This window comes from Adiantum capillus-veneris, chromosome 9 (assembly GCF_014529385.1).
Source record: "Adiantum capillus-veneris isolate H3 chromosome 9, ASM1452938v2, whole genome shotgun sequence".
In the NCBI taxonomy this organism is placed as follows: domain Eukaryota; kingdom Viridiplantae; phylum Streptophyta; class Polypodiopsida; order Polypodiales; family Pteridaceae; genus Adiantum; species Adiantum capillus-veneris.
The window spans coordinates 14,551,342-14,564,363 of NC_140939.1; the positions used below are offsets into that span (position 1 = coordinate 14,551,342).

At 39.7% G+C, this 13,022-nt stretch overlaps 1 protein-coding gene across 1 annotated transcript in view; it reads left to right on the forward strand.

The window, feature by feature from the left end:
* The window catches only part of LOC147450152 (uncharacterized), a 48,189-nt gene extending 47,881 nt beyond the window's left edge, over positions 1 to 308 (forward strand). Inside the window, exon 2 of the transcript XR_015189258.1 lies at positions 1 to 308. This exon is cut by the window's left edge and continues 68 nt beyond it. The gene's annotated coding sequence lies outside the window, so the exon portion shown is untranslated.
* Positions 309 to 13,022: the final 12,714 nt, after the last annotated feature.

Consider the following 13,022-nt stretch of genomic DNA (forward strand, 5'->3'; position numbering starts at 1 on the left):
GAATCACCATGGATTGCGGCATCATGGGCAGCTTTCAAAGATAGTCAGGTACTATGGGACTATTGAGAGGATACTAAAGGTTAATTTTAGAACATTTCATATCTTTAGCTTTGAGTGCAAGTGGTTTGCAAATGTATTTAGATGGCATGAGAATGACCTCTACATGGTGGACTCTAGTATGTATCACACCGAGAGGTATGATAATTTTGTTTTTTCACACAATTATGAGAAGGTGAGTGATTGTCTTCTTTATCTTTATTTGCTTGTAACAATAATTATACCAATGTTACTCACTTTGAACTTCTCTTCTACAGGTCATATATATCCCAATCATCCATCAATCAAAACTTTGGTTTGTATTTCCCGTAACACCTCGAGGGAGAACCATTTTTTTCACTAATGAAGTGGAGACCATCTTGGACCCTCTTCCACCTACTACTTTGGATGAGGGGGAGTTTATTGATTTAGGAGCCATGGGCTTATAATTGGATGACGCTTCTTGTAGAGATCTTTTGGAAAATGATTCATAAATATTTTGTATACTTTTAAGTTATGATTTTTTTTTTTGTGATGTCATCCATTTATGTCTCTTTGATCTCTCTCTCTCTCTCTCTCTATAATTTTGATAAGCATGTTCAATTATGTTAATCAAGTGGATGCAATTAGTTTAATTGATGACAAAACATCTATAATTTTTGAAACAATTATTCATGAAAAATATTAAAGGCTTTGTATTTTTCTAAGCAGCATTGTTATTATGAAGTGTTATGGGTGCAAGTGGAGTTAGCATTTGTGTTGTGCGCATTGCGAGAGTGCTTTGAAGAAGAGATCCTTTATTGTGCTCTTTGCTGAACTCCTTTTCATGACAAGAGAGCTCTTTGGTACCACTACGTAAAGCCTTTCTGAATATGCAAAGATTGCATGGATGTAATTGCCATGGTGAAATGTGTGTATTGTTCGAGGAAAGTGTGCAATAGTAGAAGCGATAATAAAGACGATAATAAAAGCAGAAATATCCTCGGTAAGCAAGAGAATGACAAAGGTTCTTAAAAAAGTGTATGCCACTTGCACATTCTTACAAGATAGAGTTTAAACAAACTAGCATAGGTGCTACCATCTGGTAAAATGTGCACACTCCTTACTCTATCATGATGAAAATTAAAAATTGTGGGCTTCAAAAGGGCAGTGAGCGCCATGATTATCTTCAAAGTGAGGACACTTTGTTTAACAAAGAGCTTTTTGATTCATCAGAAGGCATACTATCCCCAAGCTTGGAGGGTGCACGTAGAAGAGAAGAGGTTTCACTTGTTAAACAAACTTGACTGTGTTTTGCTATAGCGGGATGAATCAACTGTCTCAATTCTTGAGAGACAATCCAAATCATGATGGATGTATGTCATGGAGGACACTCCTTTGGGCATATGCAAAGTCCGAGAAAGTAGTGCCTATGCCTCGACAGAAGATGTCATCCATGTTTGGCTTCTCATCTCTCACGATGCTTGATTTACATGGAGACGCATGCACAAAGCCATTGTTTCATGTTTTAATATCATTTTTTTATTTTTTGAAGTTTTGAATAATATTCTTTAATTTTTATTCACAAGAAAAAAAGAGAAATAAACACCAAAATTTGAATGTTTAAGCGCTAAAGCGGGGTTTGGTAATAAGCACGACAATCATAGCGGCAATATTGGCGGTAATATGAGCGATAATAATCGCAATATTATTTGAAATACAAAAAAAATACCCCTTCGTCCCCCTCTCTCTTCCTTGGCCAGCCCATTGTGGACTCTCTTTCTACAAAATATGGTAAAAGTTAGCGGTAAACGTTTTGAGATTTCATAGTGAACCTTAGATGGGTGTAGCGTAGGAAAGCTCTATGTTGTTTTCAAGGATGCAAACCAAGCATCTTGTATACGAAGGAAGAACAATAGTCATCAGCTTGCAGAGAGCGGTATCCATATTTGTTAGATTAGAGACGCAATTGCATCAGAATGCCTCAACAAGAAAGACCAACTATGCTTAGAGCCACGTGCGTTTACCATGGCTTGAGCAAAAAATATCAAAGATATAGAAGTATGTCTTGAGATATTAATCAAAATCTTTTGAGATTCATTCTCTTTCTTTCTTTCTCTTCTCACAATCATAGGTGACTCTCTTTTCAATTTAATAATGGCTGCATATTGGCAAGTCACGTCTCTCGCTCTCTCTTTCTCTCATTGTGTGTGTGTGTGTGTGTGTGTGCACGCACACACGTCAATTGCTGGAGACATAGATAGGGCATTGTTTTCACCATATGAGAAGGGAAGGCCTTTTCCTACATGCAATCACCTAGATAATTTGCACCTTAAAAATCTATCAAACCCAATACATCGTACCTGAATCTTGATGCCTATCTCGGCAGAGCCCTCCACAACACCTTCCACAAAAATACCTTCATAAAATGAGGCCACTCTGGATTCCAAATTTTCTTCATGACCTCATCTCATCGAGCTTCCAACCATTGTTTCCTCCACTGTTTGTTCAAAGGGGAGAACCAATTACCCTCGTGCATCAACGCTTGGTAAATGCCCTTGGTATGTGATTTAAAGAATTCGCCATCCATGGGCCATTTCCAAACTTTCCACTCAAATGGAGATTTCTTGATCGACATCATAATGTTGTCCATGCCTTCTACAACTTTGTTGACAAACAACTTCTCAGTGCCATTGGATGAAACTGGACAGCCAACTGGTTAGAGGATTTTCGGCACTTGCTATTTTCATCTTAGACATGGATCAACCGCTGAAGTCCTTTATTTTTCATCCTTATTGCAATTTCTCTCTAATAAGGGTTCAAAATTACACCATAGCAAGGGGACTAGTGTGAGATGGACTTGTGGAAGTATCTGGTTAATTCACCCTATTCATTGTATTACTTAGTGTGCAATGGAAATATAAGTTAGCCCTAGAGTGATGGGCGTATATACAATGCACGGGGGGGAAAACCTCCTAGTTTGAGGGAAGAAATGCCCCGACAATCTAAGTGTGTTCACACACATCACTACCACATGTATATGGTAACAAATCTCCCTATGGGAGTGATGCGACGAATGAGAGCTGGCACATAGAGTATAGGGAAGTGACATGTCCTATGAGGATTTGATTAGTTTGCAAAGGGGAGTAAGACCAAAGCTTTGTGGAAATCTTCAAACTTCTCACAAAGGTTGTCCTGTGTTGGCATATAAGCCAAGAATATCTCTCCTGACGAGAGCCTCTCCTTCACATAGTGGTAATGCACCTCAATGTGCTTTGTGCGGACATGAAATACTGGGCTCCTCACAACTGCCAATGCACTCTGAATGTCGGTGTACATCCTATTGGCAGTGTCGTGTCCAATACCCAAGTCAGCCATAAGGCATCTGAGCCATACACACTCAAACGTAGTTGTGAAGATTTCCCTGTACTGAGCCTCCCAACTAGAAGTGGCCATAGTAGGTGTCTTCTTTATCAACCATGAGATACATGAATTTCCGAGCATGAAACAAAAACCACTTGTGGACACTTGCATCTCAAAACAACTAGCCCACTCAAAGTCCGAAAAAGCATGTAAGTATGGCGGCAATGATCCCCCCTTGAGATAAAACAAAAATCCTCTTAACAGTGAAGGCGAGCTTTTTGAAATGGGGCCTCTAAACCCAAACCAATGGGCCTACCCTCACAAAATGTTCGTAAAGAGGTACGCACACTACTTGGGGCACCACCTTCTTTTGGGAGTGGAGAAGGAAACCAATCAAAATAACACTTGCACTCACCTACTCAAGCAACACACTTTAAAAACCCCCTTACTCTATATACACTTTGGACACTTGAATACCATCAACGATTATGCAACCCAATGCCGTGCATCAAAATGAAATATGCAATTTGTGGAATAGCATTCACCTTCTCCCCATAAGAATACCCATAATACATCCAAACTCTTCCTCTCTCAAGAACTCATCAAAAAATCATGCGCACAAGACTTGCCTCTCAAACACACAAGAGAATCACTTACATCAAACTAACACACTTTGCATAGAGAGCTCATCTCCATCTATACAATGCCGTGACACAAATAAAATCACCATGAGAGGTAGCCACATGCATATGTAATGAAGCAAAAGAGAGTTGGAGTGAGAAATTTCTTTAGACCAATTGAATAAGTGTGGAGAAACAAACCAATGGTAAATTGAGAATAAAACACTTACTTGATTTCTCGCACACCTTTTAAGGGGAGGACAGACGCTGGCTAACCATCACGAATTGCGACACTTGAAAGTTTTGAAGATGATTTTATGATCATTAACATAACCATGAGAGAGATCATGATGTATTTACAAGTTATTGAGGTGCTACAAATGATTTATTGGGTTGATGGAGTAAGAGATTGTAGAATGGAAAGAGTGGAGAATAGAGTTGCACTTCCTCCAAAGAGGAGGGTTAGGAGGGAGGATGTGAAAGAGGGAGAGTTGGGGTTTTCTCTACTATTGATCAAGAAACAACATGAAGTTGAAAATATAGGTGTGTGTCCTTGAGTCTCTCCAAGGGGGGCTATTTATAGTTGTGTAGGAGTGGGATTATGCTACACTTAATTAGAGTAAGTGATTAGACCTAATTAAGTGTCCTTTGACCACTCATTGAATATTGGACATAAAAGGGACTATTTATTCACCAAAAATATCATTTTAAACCGTGAAGGCTCCATAGGGGTGCATAATGTAGGTGGGCCCCACCATGAGGCCCTACGGGTGGCTCCTGCGAGGTATCTCAACTTGTCTGTCTTGGCATTTAGAAAGCATCTTTAGGTTGGTCCCATCACATGCAAGTGACCTTGAACACTCATTGCTCTTCTAAAAGATGAGTAGGGAAAAAATAAGATCTCACCCTCTTGATTTACTTGATTTACAGTTCCCTTTTGTTGTGAATCTGACAGATTTACACTATTTTGACCATAACGTTTTACCTGTAGCTCGGAATGACATGCTTCAAAAGGCAAAATTGACCTTCTCAACATGTTTGATATGAATTTGGACTATTCTTCACGCCCATGCACCAAGGAATTCGGTTTGGAAGGTCCACACTAGGCTAGGGAACCTTTTGCTTCCAAGTATTCTTGTATGGGCCCTTTGCTTGTATGCATCCAAGGGGAATTATGCTTTTTCAAAAGGCTATGATGCTTAAACAAATAGAGGAGGGCCCAATATTATTTGCTTGTGAAAAGAATATACAATTGGAGTCTTTTTGAAAGGAGAGAAACTATATGTATATTCTTAAGAGATATTGGGCCACTTATGTAGGGGGCATAGAAGACTTGTAGAGAGGGACCATAATCTTTGGTAAAGACAAGTGGAGAGTTGATTTCCATGGGAATTTATCTATATGGGGTGGAAGATGGATATATTATTTTTCTACTACTAATTCACAAGAGGTAAGAAAGTTTGGGGGTATATAGTTGGTTATTGTATGCTTATTCTATTTACAAAGCAAAAAACAAAAGGGTGGTAATATAAATATATGACTAAGGTGACATTTTTGGGAAGAGTATAATGTATGTGTCGCCACAAAGGTTAAACGAAGAGGGGGAATTTACTCTAGATAACTCAATAGCGTAGAAAAATATATACACATATGAGGAAGAGGACATTGAGTAGGCTGACAAATGTTGCAAAAAGATGGTTACTATTTTATGCCACTCATATTAGCCCTCCCCCAAGCCTATAGATATTCATATCTTTAGGAGGACGGTGTTGCTTCTTTTTCTTCTTCTTTTTTTCTCTTTTTTTTGTCATTTTTCTTTTCCACTTGTTTTTTTTTTTTTCAATAGGAGGAGTGTCATGTAATCTTTTACTCCATTAGACCTGCTTTTCATTACCTCAATCCCATAAATCGGAGATGGGAGGGTTGCCTTGGGTATGTTCAGATTCCAAGGTTGGTTCTTCTTTGCACATCAAAGCTTTAAAAATAGGTGGAGCATTTGCCAAGCCGAAGGGAGCCATGTCAATTTGGAGCTTAGACGATGTAGGCAGATGACTGCCTATCAACGGATTGATATGTTGAAAGTAGGGCTTTAATCTCCATCCATTGACTCTGGTCTTGTGGAGTTTTCCTGATAAATCTGCTAATCTATAACTACCATTCCCAAACTTTGTTTTTATCATGAAAGGTCCCTCCCATCTTTGCAAAAACTTTTTGTCAAGTCGAGTATCAAGTCGGTTATCATAGCGAAGAACCAACATACCTTTAATCCTTTCCCCTTGAGCTTCTTGTTGATTTTATCCCTTTGGCTTGTCGCTTTGGTGATGTAGTGATCAATGGACTCTTCTCTATCTAGCTCAAGTCGTTGGAGATCTAAGATCCTTTCATGTAGAACCTCTTTTGGTTTTTTTGCCACTCTTGCAAGAACGCGCAAGCTTGAGAGCTCTACTTCAATGGGGAGAAGTGCCTCCTGTCCATAAACTAGATGAAAAGGGGTGAATTGGGTAAATACCTTGAAAGATGTCCTATACGCCCAAAGAGCAGCCGTCAAATGGCGATCCCAATCATTAGGCCGGTCCACAACCTCCTTAGAAATGATCTTACATATCATTCCATTCACTTTTTCCACCAATCCATTGCATTGAGGATAGTAGGGTGTGGAATGCAGGTGTTTCACTTTTAACCTCCTCAACTTAGATCATTCAGAAGGTCAGCCCTAAAACCCGGGCCTCAATCTCATAAGATTTCTAGGGGTGTTCCAAACCTACTACAAATATGATCAAAAATAAACTTTGATACCTCTTCAGCTGTGATTCGGGTTGTGCTTGTTGCTTCCGCCCATCGTGTCATGTAGTCAACACCCATGATGATGAAAACCTTCCCTGTAGAAGTACGAGGTAGGTGACCTATTGCATCCACACCCCACTTTTCAAAAGGGCCATAAGATATTATTGGGACTCGAGGCTCATATGTTAGTCGTCTATCCCTAGCAATTTGGCATGGTTTACATGCCTTACACCAATATTGGACATCACGATGTAAGCTCGGCCAAATAAACCCTGCTTGTAAAATCTTCCTACTTGTAATATCTTGAGAAAAGTGACCACCACAGACATCATCATGACATGAAAGAATAATTTTCTCTGTCTCTTGCACACCTAGTACTCTCCTCAATACCAAATCTTTCCCTTTGTGATATAAATCATCCCCGATCTACTGGTAAGGTGTGGCCTTCTTAACTAGTCTATGTCTTTGCACCTTGTCTAAGTGTTTGGGAAACTCACCTGCTTGTAGAAAGACGATAATGTCTTTTAGCTCCTCTTGACCTTGATATTTGGGTTCATATAGTTTCACAACTCCTACCGCCATTTGAAGCTTTTCATTTGCGAGTAAGTCTGCTTCCTTGTTATGAGTTCTCACAATGTGTTGTACCTGTGTTGCTTTAAAACCCTTCATCAAAGCTCTTACACTACTAAGCCACTCAAACAATGTACGATTCTTGCACCTGCAAGTCCCTTGGATTTGCCTGACCACTAGCAAAGAATCACCTTTTATAATAAGTCTTTGTATGCCTAATTCTTTGCATTCTTCTAACCCAAGGGTTAGAGCAGCATACTCAGCCTCATTGTTAGAGTGAACACTGGGTAGAGTGATACCTTTTCTAACCATTACCTCCTTTTGTGGGTTCAAAATGATGATTCCCCCTGCTGCTTTGCCTTGTTGGCGTTGATAAGCTCCGTCAAAGCATAAAGTATGGGCATTATCAATCTCCTTCACTTTGAACTGTTTTGAGCCTTCCTCTCTTTGTAGTCGTGATCCTTCCCTTTCTCTCACTTTGTAGGTGAGAATTTCTGCAAGTCCCGCTCTTGTGCTATCTTCTATAAGGAAAGTGTATTCAAATTCTTGGAGTTCAAGCACCCACTTTGCTATTCTAGATGAGAGGCTCATGTGTTGTACTACATATGGTAGATTGTGCTCTAAGGTGAGAAAAACAAATGGCACAGGGAGAAGACACGATCGAAACTTCCTTACCGCAAACAAGATTGCAAAGACTACTTTCTCCATTTCAGTGTATCCCTTCTCGGCCGGAGTCATCACCTTGCTTGCAAAATAGATCGGCCTCATGTATGATGTTTTAGGATCTTTTTGCATCAAAACAACACCAATTGCTTCGAAACCTACACTTGGAGTGACATAGTAGGTCTCCTTTGGATCTGGTGGCATTAGGATTGGGAGAGAGCTAAGAATGCCCTTCACTTCCTCAAAACATTTTGCATGTTCCCTCCCCCATTCAAATGTAGATTGGCTTGCCAACCTATGCAAAGGGGCGATGGCTTCAGCTAGGAGATGGATGAAGCGAGACATGTACCTCACTTTGTGGTTGAAGGTCATTAGCTCCTTAGTTGTTGTTGGTGGAGATAATGACAAAAGGGCCTCTACTTTAGAGGGATCCACTTGAATTCCTTGTGAAGAAACCACATGGCCTAGCAAAACCACTTGAGATTCACCGATATGACACTTCTCTGGGTTGAGTTGTCCCCCAAATGATGAAGCCTCTTAAGCCCCTCTTCAACCTTTTGTCAATGAAGTGATCTACAACTATAAATACAGAAATCATCCATAAAGACTCTTATAGATTTTCCAAAGAATGGCTGAAATACAAATATTGTGAATCTCATGAAGGTGCTAGGAGCTTTGGTGAGCCCAAAAGGCATTACTCTGAATGCAAAACATCCCCAAGGTGTGATGAAGGTGGTTTTTGGTTGGTCCTCTTTTGCTATTCTAATTTGAAAATATCCTGAATACCCATCACACACAGTGTAGCATTCGTGACCTGCTACTTCATTCAAAATTTCATCTTGGAAAGGGAGAGGGAAGTGGTCCCTCTTTGTCGCAGCGTTGAGGGGTTTGTAATCCACGCAGACCCTCCACTTATCATTCTTCTTGGGAGTGACTACAATAGGTGATACCCATTCGGAGTTGGATACTGGATAGATGAAGCCAGCCTTCAAGAGTCGATTCACTTCTTGTAGGAGAGCCTTTTGTTGCACAGATCCTAGTCGCCTTAACTTTTGAGCCACGGGTTTGGTCCCTGGTTTCAATTCAATTCGATGCTCTATTACATCTACACCTCTTATTTGTGAGTAGTCAGTGATAAACAAATTGGGATACCTCCTTAACATATTGATGTAGGACCTCTTCTCCTCACAAGTAAGATCTTTTGCAAGAATCTTCTCAAATCCTTCTTCAAGGTGGTGGCATCTTTCATCCCCTCGTGTGTGATTGTCTGTTGGCTTTTCTTCTACAGGAATATCTTGAGTGTTGGCGTTGAATAAAATTCCCATTACCTCCAAAGAGGACTCCTCTTAAGTGGTTGATGCACTGGTTGATGCTTCCTCATCACTTGAGTAAGGACTCTCCTCCTCGCTCTTTTCATCTGCCGTGGTTCATAGTTGATATCTAGTTGCTTTCCTTCTCGCCAATCATACACCACAGGTTGACCCTTCTTAAGAATCAAACGACCACTTTCCCATTTTTGATCTGCAATCACAACAATGAGCCAAGGCCTCCCTAGGATGATGGGATAGCCCTCCCCCTTAGCTGGCATGACATACATATCCACTCGTGCATTGATAGCCGTTTTTCGGCTCTCTATAATTGCCATAGTGAGTTATCTCACCCTATCAAATTCACCCAAACGCTATGGCTATCCCTACCATTTCACTGTACATAGGCGTGTGTGAGTTAGGGGGCTTTTCCCATATCTTCTTAAAAACCCTCAGCTAGCTAGTCACAGAGCTAGTTGAGCCAAAAAAATAAAAAAAATAAAAGTATATTATGGCCTCTTTGTGTGTAAATATTTCATTGTATATATGGCCTAAATATAGGGATTTTTTATAATTATTTTGGTATTTTATTTAAATATTCTACTTAGGTGTGTGTTTTATTAAACCTATGTACACCTTCTTTCATTCTCTTACACCATAATTATAATTTTTGCCAATATTGTACATACTCTAACCTCATATTTTTTCCTTTATACAAATCACTCCCACATTTTTACCCTCACTCTCGTGAAAACAAAAAATTGATTTCTACTCATACGTTACTTTTATTATATTATTTACTTGCATACCTTTTCGTCTTTCACCCAAAATAATTCAAGGAGGGACCATATCATAATTCTTCCATATTTTTATTATTATTTTTACTCATTATTCTAACACCATGTGCTCATTGAGCTAAAGTCCATGAATAGTCCATACACTAGTCCCACCATGTATATATTTCTTTATTCACCAATAATCCTCCTCCATGCATGGGTGAAGGGCAACTTGGATGCTTTGTATTATAATATGACAAAGGAGGGGCTCACTCTTGGATGCATTGTACAAATTCAACAAAGGAGGGGGCCACTAAAAGACTTTTGCAGGCATAAAAAACAGGCTTTTTGGTGAGAATTTTGGCACCTATCTCCACTCCGAATTTGGAGCGGTGGTCAAAAGAGAAAATGTAGCCCACGCTCTGAATAGTCACCTCAAAGTTTTTCATGATTTTTGGAGCTACCAGCGGTGAGCTATGATTTTTTGAGTGGACTCCAGTCTGCCCACTTTTCTCACAAGTAGCTTTTAGTCTTCTCTCACCCTTCCACACACCTACTCACTCTTACACATCCCTCCCTCTCCTTTCCTCACTCAAACATGCAATTTTCATGGCTTCTCCCACCCTCTTTACCATTACCCTTCTCTCTCATCCCTATAGTTCTTCTATGAACCTCTACATACATACACCCTCTCCATGTTTCTCTCTATTGCTTCTATGTTACAATTTCATTTACCTCTCCTAAAAATATCTAAAATTCAGCATCTTAACCATGATAACTTCTGCAAATTGAGGATTTTTCATCAACAAATCCTCTTTTCATCGTGGTGGTCAGCCGTGGCGGCGGCATAAAGAAGCGAAGAAGAAGAAGAAGACCAGCGGTCATTTTTTCCACAATCTACACAAGGGTGAGTTCAAGCTTCTTCAAAGCTTCACCATCTCAATGATTCTGTTTTAATTCACCCCTCTTCCTTCATCAAATCAACTCATCCTACCCATTGTAAATGTATCACTAACAATTCTAGTGTTTATTACCACTAACAACTAACTTCTCTTGTAAAAATGCACCCACACTATCAACATATGGAGTAGGCAACCGCACAAGTAAAACAAATTCACTCACTCCCATGGAAGTTTCTCTCCTTTCACCACATCAATAATTATCTTACTTGAGCCCACATCCATGTGACTCAAGAGAAAAAAGAGACCCCATTCTCATTTGAAATTCATAAAAATTCATAATCCTTGATCTTTCCTAATAAAATTGATTAGGCTTAATCCTAATCAAGGCTTCTAAAACCTATAAATAGAACCCATTGCTCCTTGTAAAAGACATCACTATACCATTTCACACTAGATTGAGCGTACCACACGCCAGTTCTATCTTGGTTGTAAAGAGAGAGTAAGCTTTCTATACACTATCACCTTGGTGCATAGAAAAGCTTGAGCTAGTTTGAGTGAGTGCGAGTAGAAGATATTCTTCCTACCATTGTTGTATCTACCCCAACATCAATGAATTGGTAGTTTTGGGTGCAATTCATGTTCAAATGCTCATGCTTCTCCTCCAATTTGGCTTGGCAAACTCATTTAGCTTCATAAGGTGACTTGTTTCATTGAAGGTTGTTGTTTTGTTGCTTGTGATTCATTGGCTATTGTTTGGCTACCATTGTAAGAGGGTGGATGGTGAGAGGGCTCCCATAACCCTAAGACAATGTGCTAGTGATGCTATAACCAAATCTTGTCACTTGATTCCGCAAGCTCTAAGTTCCTTTTTGTGCAAAATATAAAGTTGAAGCTAAGTTGTACACCTTCTCTCTCTCTCTCTCTCTCTCTCTCTCTCTCTCTCTCTCTCTCTCTCTCTCTCTCTCTCTCTCGTGTTTTAGTATGTGAGAGTGTTCCATTGGTGTTAGGGTTAGTGTAAATTCATTGCTTGTTTGTGGGTTGCTCTAACGATTCTCCTCTTTTGCGTCCTAGTTCGCTCTTAAACTAGGTGGTGCCCCTTGTGTAGTTGGGATTTGGCTGTGGGTTTGTTGTTTTGGTTTGTGTTGTGTTGTGCCCCAGCCCCATTGAGCAGCACGGGAGCCTTGAAGGGTGTCTAGAGGTTGCTCTTCTTGTTGCCCGCCCCGGACCGCCTCAATTTTGGTGCCCCCACTGAGGACAGGCTTGTGTATGTTTTGTGAAGACTCAACCTTTAGCATAATCAAGTAGCTTGCATGAATCACGAGAATTTGTATGATCCCTTCATTCCCATTGCAAGGCAAAAGGTACACATAATTGTTAGTACTAAGTTGCAATTTCAGCGAGTAATTCGTAGAATTTTAGGTCCTGTTAGGTTGGTAGAGATAAACGCATCACTAAATCCTTTTATTTTGCCTCTCATTAGGTACGACTTTAGTTTGGACGTCTATATTTTTGTTTTGTTTTAAGAATTAGGTAATGTATAGACCATGGATAATGGCCCAGGAATACAGGTTTTTCCCTTTCATTTCACTCCACACATTAGAGTAAACATTGCAATTAGTAGAAAAATTCATTTTCAACAACGTATGGTATTCATGTTTGGTGCCCAAAGAGTAGGAGAAATTCTCGCGTCACCAAACCCTGTCATTCTACCTCTTATTTATTATCATAGGTCATTTGATGTGAATATTTTTATTTTGTTGTAGAATAGATTGCAATTTAGAAAATATTATTGTGTAAATCTTTTAAAGAAAGAAAAAACAAAAACACGTCACTTTAAAATCAATTCAATGGAGAGCCAACGCCAAATGTCTGGATATCCTCTTTTCTTTGGAGAGCCTGGAGAGGATGCAGAATTTTTTCTAGCGAATTTCAAGATGTCTTGCCGTATCAAGAGGATAGTAACTGATCAAGAATGTGTAGAAATGTTTGAGGTGGTCCTTAGGAAAGATGTTAGCACTTGGT